A 14,205-nucleotide genomic window follows, 5' to 3' on the forward strand; every position below is an offset into this window, starting at 1 on the left:
AGCAGCTCACGAGTGGGGCAACACAGCTCATTGGGCACCAGCTGCCTAATTGAATTTTGTCAGGTTTCTGGACAGGAGCTGGAGCTGACATTCATTAATGATCCTTAGCAACTGAATATTTCCCGTGTTGCTACACTTGGCTGTGCTGAGCTGCATGCGGCAAGGATAAAACCATGTGAGTGTGTGTGCGTGACACAGGGTGAAGCAGCATGGGAGGATGAATGGGGATGAGGCTCCTTCAAGGCTTCATCAAACCTTTGTGCACAGACAAGGGTGGTTCAGTTCTCAAAATTCTCTTGGGCTTCAAAACCACGTTTGACAAAGTGCCTTCCAAGGAAACTAAGCAGCCCTGACACATGGGGAAAGTCCTTGCAAGGATTTATAGCAGCTAAAGTCACGAGACCAAAGCTATCAAATATAGCAGTAGAAGATGTCACTGCTGAAATGACATCTCAAACCCAAAATGGAAAGCACCGTAACCCGAAAGCCATGAACAAACCTGTCCCCCTGCTGTTTACGAGCACAGCACCACTGGAAGCAGGGCAGAGGAAGGAAACTGGAACAGCTAAGGTTGGAAATAGATCCCAAGTAAGGATGGTTTAGTAGACTCAAACCTTTCACCCATAAAAGGAGACAACCAAGAAAAGATGTGACAGACACCTTAGCAATGACGGGTGACAAGAAGAGGACAAATAGAGAAGGACAGCTTGCTCTTTCTCCTAATAAAATAAGGGGGAACAAAACAAGCAAAAGAAAGTTGTCTTTTTTTGCACAAATTGTGATTAAATTACAGAAATCTATGTCCCTCAGATGCTGTTGATGTCAGCACTGAAGGCGAGAACAGTGAGTAAATGAATCCATAGCACAAGACATGACCTAAAACACTGAGCTGCCCAGTGAGCCTTGGGAGACTGCAAGCAGCTGATGGTGGAGACAGATGGGAGAAGTACCTCCAAGGCTTCTCCTCTCTTTTCTCCCTCTCCAGATGTCAGCTCTTGGGTCCCATTGATAAGTGGAACCACATGGGCACGATCCAGCCGTTCCTTGTGTCTAAGCCCACATCCTGATCCCATCTGCAAAGCTGGCTCTGGATGTGTGCCTGGCAGGTCTCAGCCCTCCTGCAGATGGTCTGTCAGGACACCTGCTCCTGAGAGGAATAGAGCAACTTTGGGGATGTTATCCCTGCTGGGAAAGGGGGTGCTAAGGACAGGGGCAGACTGGTTTGTAGTGAGTAAGATGCTGATGGAATGCCTCAGGACCATTTGTGACATTAGCCAAGGATGGAGACCTTTGGGAAACTGTGCTGATCAGAAAAGTGTATTTCAAGGGTCTTTAAAAAGCTGGGAGCATTTACTGAAAGGCAGAAAGAGGGAAGAACATCTAAGATGAAGCATTTGTGTGAGGAGGGGTAGCTGGAATAGGAGCAGATAGACAGATAGGCAGAAGTGGAAGGAGACAGTGGGTGGATGGATGGATGGATGGATGGATGGATGGATGGATGGATGGATGGATGTGTGTAACCACAGACAGATGGACAGCAGGCTGGATGGGCACAGATGGGATGGAGGGAAGGAGGGATGGAAGGACAATGAATGGGAGCGGTGCTGGGTGGATGGCTGGCTATTTGAATGGCTCTGGAGGTGGATGGATGGTTGGATGACGAATGGATGGACACACAGATGACTAGGCACATGTGTGGATGGACAAATACAGATATCAGAGTTTCAGTAAGAATTCAATCATTTTACTGATGTTCTCCTCTAGTTTCTTTTATTGCATAAGGTAAAGAGGTTTTGTCTTCCCATTTCCTGCTGGCTCACATGTGACCATTGACAATCTTGTCCTTACACTGGGAGTCCTGCTTGGCATAGACACTGAAGACATTGCACCACCCACCAGCCTGGCATGGAGAAAGGCTCAGTGCAGTGATGGACCCACAGACCTGTCTCCTTCACCTGGCTCCTGCCTACCTGATGCCTATTCCCAAAGGATTGAGATGGGGGAAAGCTCTGGGATGCTCATCTCTACCTCTCAGGACTGTGGCTGAGAGCTTGTCTGTAACTAGTGGCTGAAGGACTAAGTTGGGAAGGAAAAAAGTCACCTTGAGTTATTTCCTGTTTGTCCTTAAAATGGTGCAAACACACTGGCATTCATCCAGAAGGGCTGAGGGAGCCATTCCTGGAAGACAGGTCTTTGAAAGTGATGCTCCTTTCCAAGGCAATGATTTAAGGTTCCTGATGAAGGAGAAACCCTAAACACAGCTTCAGAGGAGGCATTTCTCCCAGCAGAGTTTGCTGATGATCTTACTGGAGCAGAGACAGGTCCTCATGTCCTCCCTTGTTCCATGCCAGACGTCGGAGTCCCACCCAACCACAGTGATGTGCACATGTGTGGCAGCCCCTTTGGGAAGGGGCACCATGGGGACAGCTCCCCTGGAATGCTGGAGCAGTCCTGTCCTGCATTGAGAACACCAGTTCTGCTTTAGGATGGGGATGGGCAGGGGTGACCAGAGCTCTACAGGGACCCTCCACTTGCTGCAGGCTGGGAATGGGCCGGAGCCCCTCCAGCCCACTCAGAGCTCCACTGCTCCCTTGAACAGGGAGGAAAGGGTGGTTTGTCCACACTCCTGGTCACTGGTTACACATGGGATCAGTGACCACAATGGTGCCTGTGCTGCAGGGCCAGCCCTTTTGCATGGACATCAGCTGGTGACATGGATGGTTGAGGGCTGCAGCTTGGAAGATTTGAGCTGGACATGGGCAATAATCTTTTCTCCTGGAGAGTAACAGGGTAGTGGGACAGGTACCCACAGAGAGGGAGGATCCTCATCCATGGGGTTTGTCAGGGCTCTGTTGACAAAGGCATGGCTGATCTGGTCTTCTGCTGAGGACAGACCTTTTCCAAGTGGAACACTGGACTAGACACTTCCAAAGGTTCCTTCCCAGCAACACAGATGTGATCAGTGGCTAGAATTGACACCTCAAGATGCTGTCCTATCCCTACACCACCCTGCTTCTCCAAAGTGTGCTGCCTTTTGTGGTGGCTGGTTAGCCTGCGGTATAACAGACAGAGTGCTTGGTAAGACAGTCCCTATTACAGAGAGCTCTGCAGGTCAGGGTGAGAAAAGAAGCCTCTCCTAGGATGCTTTGTTCTGTTACGGTAATCTACCCCCGTTCTGTTTCCCCAGTTGGCTGTTGGCCACTCCGCCCCCTTGCTACCATGTGTGTTCCATGCCATAGAAAGCTCTCCACTCCAGGTTGCCCCCATTGGCCTCCGCCCCTCCCCACTCCCCCAGAGCTCCCCCACTGGTCCCCATTCCCTAGTCCCGCCTTTGTACCGCCCCCGTGCCCTCACACCATTGGTTCCTGGTGCTAGCCCCACTCCTGTACTTAGACCTGAGTTCTGTATTGTTCTGGGTCTCTTGCCTCTGGAACCTTTCACAGTGTAGAAGCAGCAAGCTGCTCCTGTGGAAGTCTATGCGAAGACCCTTCTTGTATCTTTGCTGCCGACTTATATTACTGAAGCTATCCGTGCGTTTGTGCGTGCGCGCGTGTGTGAGCGTATGCAGCTGATCCTGCTGAGCGGCTTCGCTTTGGAGACACCTTTAAGAGATCGCTACACCCCGCGCTTGGGCACAGAAGCCACAGAGCCAGAGCGATAGCCATAGCCTTTTGGGTCAAGTGACATCACGAGGCTGTGATGTCATCATAGAGGGGCTGTGTTGCTGCACCCAACCAGCAACATGCCTCTCAGCATCCAAGCCTGCCAAGGGCCACATCCTCTGTCAGGCACAACATGGCTTATGACTTGAAGTCCCAGACCTAGAAAGGAGCCAATCATGATGCATAATGGGGGCAGAAATTACATCTTACCCACAGCTCTGCAAAAGTGCAGTGGGGGGAAGATGGGAGCCAGTTGTGGGATAAACACACACAGCTTCCAGCAATGAACCTGGGGCAGCTTGGTGAAATGAGCTGTGACCTGCTTTGCTGCACTAAGAATGATGAGTGACAGCTGGATAGGTCCTGCAAGTGCAACAGGGACCAACGGGACAGCAGTCCAGCAGAGAGTTGTGGAGGGAAGATGAGACAAAGCAGCTGAGATGTGGGGCCCATGAAAACATATTTGATGCTCTCCAAACCCATCCATCTGGAAATCCAATAGAAACCTCTTCCTCATTTTCCTCCTTAATGAATCCTGACCTACATCAAGGGCAACAGCGTAGGGAAATCCTGCTAAAAGCTGAGGACTGCCCTGGAATGCACTGTGCTAAAAAGGAGCAGAACTCCTCTGGGGACCTTCCATCTCCACTCCTCTGCCTGTGCCCCAGCAGAGGCTCCCACCCTGCCAGCATGGGCAGCTGCCAGCCATGGCAGGAATGCTGCTGGGCACTGGCATGTGTGGAGCCACGGATGTGGCACTGGGGGTCTGTGCCCAGACGCCTGAGGGGTCACTGGAACAGCGAGCAGAGGAAGTGGCGAGGATGGTTTGCATTCCTGGCACCAGTGCTCACCACAGCCCTTCAGTGGGGGTCTTTCAGCCAGGGCCTGTGGCAAGACAACATCCAGCAGACACACACGGCCAAAACCACCCTTGCTGTGACAGTGATTTGTGGGCAGACTGGGACAAAGATTCCCTCTGAGCGCTCTGCCGAAATGCACTGCAAGTTTGTGGCTTGTGTAAGCAGAGACCGAGCAAAAGAAAGGCACTGCAGCATTTTTGGGGAGAGGGATGAGCACTCTGCAGGTTGCAGAGACTCTGGCTCTTTCCTTCTTTTGCAGATGGTGAAGCCAAAGCAGTGAGAAAGGCCAGGTCCTCACTTTCTCTGATAGGACATGGAGCACTTCTGCAGTGGGACGGAGAATTACTTATGTGCCTTTGGACAGAGGCCTTCACATCACCCCACTTGGCCTCCTATGTCCCTCCCACAGCTGAGAAACCAGCCACAAATAATTGTCTCAGCAGCTAATTAGCTCTCTGTGTACACAATAAATTATACATTTAATATTTACACAGTGCCAGGGCTATGCCAAGAGCTTTCCAAGCATATAAACCAGAAGGGTCTTTCACTCCACAACTTCCCATGGTAAATGAGATGAATCAGCCCACAGGAGATGAGCAGGGAGCCCCAGAGGATGGAGGGGGCAAGAGGACAGAGGGGTGTCCTGATCAGCCTCCAGATGAGGATGTTCCTGGCCTCCTCCAGCCATGGGACAGGGTAGTGGCACAACCCTGTGGCCTCTCACTTGCTTCAGGACCCATGCCCACTGGCCTGAGCAGCACCAACTGTGTCCAAGGAATGCCAGTGGCTCCACTCCCATGTACAGCCTGACAGCCCCTGAGGTCTGCCCTTCTTGAGATGAAGCAGTCCCTGGCCCTGGAGAGGGTTTCCTGACACCAGCTTCCCAAAGCATACCCCAGTCTTGATCTCCTCACATCTATTCCCTGTGATGCCACTTGGTCTTCGCACAGCTTTTCTTAACAGCAGAAATCTTCCTTCAGGGAGAAGAAATTTCATGCTTAAAGAGGCACTTCTTCCACAAGTGATTTAAAACTGGGTACATCTTTGTAAGGAAACAAGCATAATTAAGTGTCATTGATGCAGCCAAAGATATGGACTGTTCCAAGTTAATTTTGTCCATTAATGAAGAGTTGCAGAAAGCAGAGCCCGCATTTGTTTGCTCTACTTTGGTAAATCCCTGGAGTCAGCAGCTTTGCTCTTGACAAGAAAAAATAATTAGAAAGAAACTTTAATTAAGAGATAACAGATGGGTGCTAAAGGACTTGTACTCAATCGCATCATGACAGCCTGGAAGCAGACCTTGGTTTACTTCAGGAGCGTTGTGAAGGAGGGACTTGACCCCTCTGATATGCTTGGCTCAGGGCAAGATCCAGGGCAGGAAAACCTCTTCCCTCAGCCTGGATGTGAACACAAATCATCCTCCTGTGAGCATTGGCAAAGCTCTGCTGCCCCCAGAGAAGTTCTGCTCCAGCTCTTCAGCAGCCTCACCTTTCACCTCCCTCTGAAGCTGCATCCCAAATCCAATTGGGGATGTCCATCATGGCATGACAAGGGCCTTCGTGGCCCTTCTAGCTGCTCAACTGCACAAGGCTGGTGCCTCTCCCATGAGCCTTAATACAACATCTACTGGGTCTTTCTGAGGATGAAGGGACACATTTAGCATCAAAAGTTGCATTGTCACAAATGATATCCAATTCATGGGCTCCCTCCTGGACTTGATGGTCCAGCAGTGGGGGGGTGTGATGCCTGCACTGCTATGAGCTTGACATGCCATTGCCCAGGCTGAGCTCCAGGTGACACAGTCAGGATGGCAGCACCATCAGGATGGTGTCACTTGCATGGCTTATGCACAGGGGCCAGCAAGGCTGTGCAGTGGCAGAGAATCAACACCCTCCACGGAGAAAACACAGTGCTAAACCCAGCAGGAAACCAGAGAACAGAGACCCACTGCTGGAAGAAGAAGACACACAGTCTCACAGCAGAAGTGAGGGCCAAGTCTTTGCTGCAGGACTGGTTCCGCTCCATGGGATTTAGCAGCTCCCTGTGCCTTTTGGGCTGTGGGCCGATGGGGAGCCCTGGCTGGCAGACACGGTAGGAGGATGGGGAATGCTGCCTTAGCAGACAAGTAAGTTAAGTGTCATTCTTCTGCTTGTAGCATATCATCAGCCTGGCTGAATCAACACCTTTGGTTTGGTCTGGTCTGAGTGGGATTTCACCAGGGCAGAGTGTGTCCTCCCTGTGCCCTATTATGTCTGTGTCTTCTCCTGGTACTGCTGCATTCTGCAGCTCTCTTGCAGCTCTTTAGATCTGACATATCACATCAGCCCAGAACTCCACACTGGCAGTGCTCCTGGCTGCAAGCCAGAAGGGCTCTGTGTCAGAGGCAGCCTTGTTTCCCTGCATGCCATCAAACCCAGCTCTCGCTGGGAGTAGTAGGAGCTGTACAGTGATGTGCTGCCCCAAGCACAACTTGACCCTGGTCACAGGGGACAAGCAAAGCTGAGAACAGCAACCAAATCCATCCTGCCTCTGTAACAGAGCCTCCTCAGCCATGCATGGGCAGGAGACCACAAAGGAGCTGCCCTTTCCCATGGCTTCGGGGTAGGAGTGAGCTCTGCCCAAGGATGCTAATGCTGGTGTGCACCCATCTGCAATGGTCGCACACTTCTATCATGGATCATGTTGTGTTGGCCCAGCCAGAACCAGAAGATGCACCTCTGCTGCTACTTCTGCTTTTCTGTCTCAGCTGCTCTACAGCAGAGAGGTCTGGATTCTTTTGGGCTGGTGATCTTGGCTTTTTGGGTTTTTCCACAGGAGGCTTTGTTCTTGCATCCCAGGAGGGGACCTGAGTTCATGTGTTGATCTGCTTTCCAGAAGGTCTTGGTAAGACCATCACTTGGATGTCTGTCCTAACTCTTCTAGTCCAAGTGTCCTGGGACTCCAAGTGCTTTCCTTGCTGCAACTTGCTGAGCTGTGACACTGTTTTCATCCTAAAGCAAGGTTGAATGGGACCTTGCCCCCTTGGCTTCCTTGCGAAGTCAGCTTGAGACGACTCATCTTGAGGAAGTGCAGTTGCTTGGCAAAGCAGCAACTCCTCCGGTTCCCTGCAACTACATCGGGCTGCTCCGGCATGTGGGGTGGTATGGAGGGAAAGGTGTTTGGAAGAACAGAGGAAATGGCACTAAGGGGAACCAGCACACAAGCAGGAAAACCCCACCAACATCCTCCAGGCTGGGCTCACTTGAGCCTTCAACCTTTGCTGCCAAATGACCAGTGCTAGCACCACGGGTGAGTTAGAGGCTTGTTTTTTTGTCCTGCTTTTTCATGCAGACAGGACAAATAACTCTAGGCCACAAAACAGTGCTTAGATCAGGCTTTTCAATGCTGTTTAGGGGGAAATCAATATGATTCAGAATTAGGTGCCCAAATCAGAGCCATAAACACAAGAAAAGCTCATTGTTGTCCAGCAGTAGCGTGAAGACGCCTCTATTTACCAAGGTTTGGGGAGGGAGAGGTGGGGGCAGAGCCAGATAGAGACATCAGGGTGCCTCACTCCTCACCAACCTCAACCTGCCTTTCCAACCCGGTGCACAGCACTCCCCATCCCCGTTCACCAATGCCCACACGCCCGCCCTCAAATAACAGCCTTGCTCTGCTCAAATATACCGGGGGCGACCGCTATTTGTTCACATAACAACCCAGCTCCTGCTTCACCTCACTCAGGGCTGCGGATTAGTATCAGGCATTGTGCAGTGTTTTTTTATTAGCACAGAATTATGGAAGTCAGAGGCGTAAAAGACCTGTTGGGTCCCACTCAGTCCATCCTCCTTCTGCCAAGACAGTATTGGTCCCTGCAGCATATTTACTATTTCTCCAGTCTAATTTTACATACTGTACAATCTGTGCAGTGCCAAGTTACGATCCCTGTGTGAGAAGCAGAGCTCTCAATTTCCAGGCTCTTGGGTGTGTAAAATCACAACCGCGATGCTAAATTAACTTTTTTTTCCCTTGCATTTAATCATTTAATAGCTCTAAAATTCAGCCCCTCAGGCTCTTTCTGTCTGTCTGTTGGCTTGGGTTCTGCCTGCTGTAGGCCAGTGGCTTGTCGCTTACAGATGTAATGCTCACGCCCCTGGGTGGATCAGCAGCAGCTGGGCTTGAAGCTGGGGTAACTACAACTTAACACATGAACTTCTGTGGCCTGAGGATGGAAAAACTTCTCTGCTTTTTTAACCACAGGTACAGGAGGTTCATCCTCCCCTTTACTGCTCAGCCCCACAAGGAGGAGGCACAGAGTGCACTGCACACAGGGACAGGACTCAAAAGCATCACGGAAGCTGGACTGAGAAATCAACCCCTGTTGTAGCACCAAGACACACGGGACAGGGCATTCCCTGGGGCTCCCAACAGAAGCACCACAACTTTTCTCTCCACCTGTAACCTGTAACCTATAACCTGAAGGTTACACCCCAGGGCTCATTTCTTCCCAAAAGAAGGATTTCTTACCTCTGCACCAAGACTTTTCTTGTGCACATGGCTAGAATAGCAGAGGAACTGAGCTGCTGCCAGTGCAGCACAGTGAAGAGGGTGGGAAGAATAGATGCTGATAAAATGGGAACCGTTTTCCCAAGTTTGAGGGGTTTTTAGACCCAGTCACCATCATTCCTCCAAGTAACACCTGCATATCTGGAGCCCGGTGCTGATTTCAAAACAGTATTAGAAATAAGGCACTCATCTTCTCTCCCCTGCAGGGGCTGTATCAACAACCAAGGCAAGGCATTGGGATTTGCACTGGTAATAACGAGATACTGCATTTGCATTTGACGCCTTTCACTCTGAAGGATCCTCAAGCAAAGACAAGCCTGGAAAGGATCACCGGCACGTGCTGAGCTGTGTCACAGCCAGAAGAGCTGCAGCCCACCCATCACACAGTACCTGCTGGGTGCAAGTACCTCCTGGGGGAAAGATGGGCCATGGCATGCTGGAAAGAGCATTACTTACACCAGAGACACAAAATAAATAGCTGAGTATAGCTAATGGAGCACTACAGACCACACAAAAAGACCCCAGGACAGAGCTCCTGGATCTTGAGCAGAGCTGGGAAGCAGGCTCCAGCTTGGGGCTGAATGAGGCTGGGACTCTGATTAAGGGCTGGAAAGTGTATCTGAACAATGGACATCATGACTGCAGGGTTATGGTCCCCAAATGCTTTCTGAGCTGCTTGTGGGGGCCAGCGCTATTTGGGAGCCCCATAAATCCACAGACTGCCTGAGTATTTACAAATTACTCTGCGGTCGGAGAGCTATCAAAGGTGGAAGTGCCTTTGGATTTGTTTCTGGGCAGGTAGGAGAGATGGGGTTTTCTGCACACTACATGGATGATTCCAGCAGCAGGAGGTCAATCCATGAGAGAGCAGGGGACTGAAAGTGCACGGTGCTTTGGGGCATACGGACAGAGCCTTTGCATGCCTTCTTGCACAGATCATAGCATCATGGAATGGTTTGGAAGGGACCTCTGAAGATGATTAGTCCAACCTCCCTGCCATGAGCAGGGACAGATGTGCACATACTACAGAATCATAGAATGGATACCTCTTGTTCATCTATCTGCAAAGCACAGTGCAGAAGCTCGCAGGGGATAACACCACCTCAGAAGAGAGAGGCTTAAGACAAGGACAGTAAGCCAGGAGCTTTCAGCAGGGTTGTTCCCATTCTTGGAAGGATCACAGAATACTTTCAGAGGAGGGAGCATGCAGGTCCTTGAGGGACTGTGAACTGAGCCAGTTCCTGCCTAGCCCTGCTCCCTTGCTGGTGCCCTAAGCACCAATGTCCAGCACCTTTTCCAAAACCTGTGAAGAAGATGCTCTTAACCAGCTGAGCATTTCCAAAGCAGCTCCCACTGGCTGGCTGATTGCCTCATCATGCAGAACCCTCATGGCTTCATCATGCAGAGCCTGAAAAAAACATGCTGTAATTTCCATTTGATATTTATGGTCTCTCTGCTTCTGGAAATACCTTCTCCTCCTCCTCCTCTTTGACACAGCCTTTCCTGCCTGTCTACCCACTGCCATTCCCTCTCCATACCACTTTTGTTGCCATCCATCTGATTAAACTCTCAAAAGCAGAGAGCAGCACTGCTTTTGGGAGCCCAATCTGCCTTTGAGAGCATCTCCTAACCTCCAATAAGTGATGCTGCCATTTCAGAGAGCTGTCAGTTTGGTGTGGTTTTTTCATTCCCTCTGTTGGGGACAATGAGCAAATGTTCAGGAGCAGACATTCATTCAGTATGACTTGAACCAATTGCACATTATTTCCTAAATTTCAATGTTTAAAAGCTTTGAGTGTAGCAAAACAACAGCTAAAAGGCCAGTTATGTATCATTGACTGAAATACAAGTAAGTGTGCCCCACTCTCTGGAGAGCTCTTGAGTTTGAAGCAGAAGATTTTAGGGAAGTATATTTTCTGAGAGTAAGAGTCTTCAGAAGCTCACCATGTCCAGAGCTCCAGTCATCTGAAGGCAGTACTGAATTACAACTATTATTAGCACAAGAGATACTTGAATTCTGGAATTTCTGTAAAACGTTTTGAATTCAGGTTCAGAAGCATTTAAAGGACTTGAGAAAATATCTTTGGCTCCAAGTCAGAAAAGCACTTAGGCAAGGCCTTAACTTTGAGCATGTGTTTAAGTACCTTGCTGACTTGGGGCTTTTAACCCCGGCGAAAAGAAATCAAAGAGGAAAGAAAAGCAAAGGAAAAAAATTCTGGTGTACATGGAAATCTCCAGACAAGCCAAAATAATAGAGGAATCTCTTCTGGAAAGTAAGAAAACAAAAAATAATAGCAATTTGCTTTAAAATTAAACACTAGAGGAAGCTTTCTGGAGGAGGGGGGAGAAAGACTCCCAGAACAAATGGAGTATTTCAATGTAGCCTAACGCCAGCTTCACTCTCTTGCCTCTTCAGCATTCAGAAATTATTTATTGCTGAAAAAAAATCCCAAACCAAACCCAAAACCTGCTTCCTCCTCCCATTTCCAGGCGAAGTGCAATGGGAGAGAAAAAAATCTTGGCTTCGGCAGTGAAAAAAACATCTCTGAAATGAGTCGGCTGTGAAAGACTGTCTCCATCAGGAGGGAGGGAGAGGATAAAGGATGAGGGAGTGAAGGGTAGTAATGAGGAGGAGGAAATTGCCCAGAGGCAGAAGCCTGCAAACAACTGCATGCACTGCCTGCGAGGGGGGAATACGAGAAAGTCCTTAAGGAGAGAAAATCAGTGCAAATCTATGCACACATGCATACAGCTACAGGCAGAGAGCGGCTGTTCCCCTACCTCCAGTTCGAGATCATGAATAGGAAAACTGAAGCACAGCAATAAGAGGATGCTCTGCAGCCCACCCAGGGAGAGCGGCTGCAGACGGCAACGGGAGAGTGGCCACGGGAGTGGGAATGGGCGAGAGGAGATGCCCCGGCTACTCCAGGATCTGGTGCTTGCAGCCCCTCCCGCAGCTCTGGCACGGCCAGGGCAGGCCCAGGGTGCCATGAAGTTGAAAATGCTGCTCTGCCTCCACCAGGGCAAAGGTCCAAATTTACAAATATTCTCTGTTAAAGAGGGAAAAAAGCCCCAAAACAAGCAAGTTCCTTCCTTCAGAGGAAAACAAAGGTTTTCATGTGTTTTAGGGTGTTTTTTCAAAATGTCTACGCTGAGTTGTACAAATAGCTTGCAAAACATTTGCTTCTATAAGGGGAAGGGGGGGTCAATTCAAAGTGAAGAACCTAACAATTTCTGAAAAATACCAAAAAGACAAACTTCAGCCATTCCTTCCCCTATGCTTCATCTCTTTGTTATCTCCCCTGACAGAGAAATATGATTTTGTAAAACATTTAGATGTTGATGGGACTTAATTTCCAACAGGAAACAGCTCCCCTGAGGATTTTGCCCATCAGCTTTGCCCAGGACAGATTGGCAGCAAGCGCTTCTCTCCCTGATGGGGGTACCCCTCATGGGAAGCACAGGGGATGGAGGCAGCTCCTCCTCAGTACTCACGCTGCCACACTGCCTGCAGCCCCCCAGGGATGTCCACCCTGTCATCCACTGCTTGGTGCCGGCACACAGCAAGATGCAGCGCCTGCCAAAAGGATCTGACAACAAAAATGAGTGAGACGAATGAGAAGAGCATCATTCTCCCTGCCTTACACATGGAGCTGAAGTCCCCAAAGCAGATGAAATAACTGGCCCAGGAGAGTTGTTTTCATCAGAGCTAGGCTCTGGTTTTCCTCCTTCCCTGTGATCCTATGGCACCTAGTACATTGACACCAGGGTTTGGTCAGGCTCTCTTGACCCTGCTGAAATACAAAACCACAAAGCACTGAATTAATTTCATCCAGTGCCTTTTTATTCACCTGGGACCCCCATATGGCTCTTGGGATGCCTGCACTCGGGCACTGCAGGGATGGCTTGTGGGGCTATGGAACAGCTGCTGCCGTGTGCACCAGTGACTCCCTCTGAGGCACCAAAGCAAAAAGCCTTCCATAAATACTGGTTACACTAAAAAACTCCTTAGGGCTAAGCAAGTCAAGAAAAATGGCGCAAACTCACTGGAGGAAGGAAAACACAATTAAATCACCCAACAGCCCGTATCCACTAATCCCTTTTGCTACCAGGCTTGACTTGAAGGTCTCTGCCTGCTGACACCCACTTTCCACCCCTCATCCAGCCCTGACACTGCTTTCCCAGAATCCTGGCAAGGTTTCTGGGCACACATGTGGGAAAGAAAGCCCCCCACCACAGCCCTGGCTCCCAGCACACAGTCACAGCCCAGCACATTGTGCAGGGACAAGTCCATGCCACAGCACAAATTAAAGGCACTGAATGTTTTCAGGAGGGTTCGGTATTCACCAGGCTGGGAGACACATCTGCAACATCAGGTAACAGCATTAAAAGAGCTGTGAGCGCTCATGGCGGCTCTCACTGTGAAGTTCTTCATTCTGGAGCTGTGATTTAGGGCAGGATGAAGAATGTGATGGGATTAAATCTGTCTACCTAAATCCTGAAATTTTCCTTCTGGGTTTACATCTCCAAGTCCTTCTCATAGATCAATAGAAGGATGCTTGGGCCCATCTCTCTGGAGCTGCCAAGAAGAAAATTACAAAAATATGGAGGAAGAAATGCGTCACGGATACAAAAGCCCATAGACTCAGAGAGCTCTGTGGAACAGACTTGCTCCGATTACAGAGTGAAGGGGATCACTAACGCAGAGGTTGTGCTGTCCACTGGCTATCTTGCTCAGATGGGGCAGACACTTCCACTTTAAAGTGACTGATTCAGCCCCGCAACCTGCTCCAAATTTCCTGGGAGACAAGGCACATCCCACTTCTTAAACAGCACTTCTTGGTGGCCCAGGGGTGAACTGACCCTGCTGCCATGCAAAAGACATGAACAGCACCTTTGATAAGCTAAGACAATGTCAATACCCAGAAAATAAATAAATAAATAACAAATTTCAAAAGGAAAAAACCAAAAAGTTAGAAAAACCCCGACCCTATACAGACATGCAGACAGATGTTTCTTCTAAAATGACATGACAGCTTCTGAAAGTCCCATGTTGCTACTATTCCCCCTGGGATTTTCCTTTCTGTCTACCATGCTGCGAACGCAGCAGCTAGGTAACTTTTGGAGAGCACCAACCA

The 14,205-nt window shown here is 49.6% G+C and overlaps 1 protein-coding gene across 8 annotated transcripts in view; it reads right to left on the reverse strand.

The window, feature by feature from the left end:
- Positions 1-14,205, reverse strand: part of CNTFR (ciliary neurotrophic factor receptor) — a 200,707-nt gene that overhangs the window by 58,097 nt on the left and 128,405 nt on the right. The window lies entirely within an intron of this gene.

The sequence above is a fragment of the Corvus moneduloides genome, chromosome Z (assembly GCF_009650955.1).
Source record: "Corvus moneduloides isolate bCorMon1 chromosome Z, bCorMon1.pri, whole genome shotgun sequence".
NCBI lineage: Eukaryota > Metazoa > Chordata > Aves > Passeriformes > Corvidae > Corvus > Corvus moneduloides.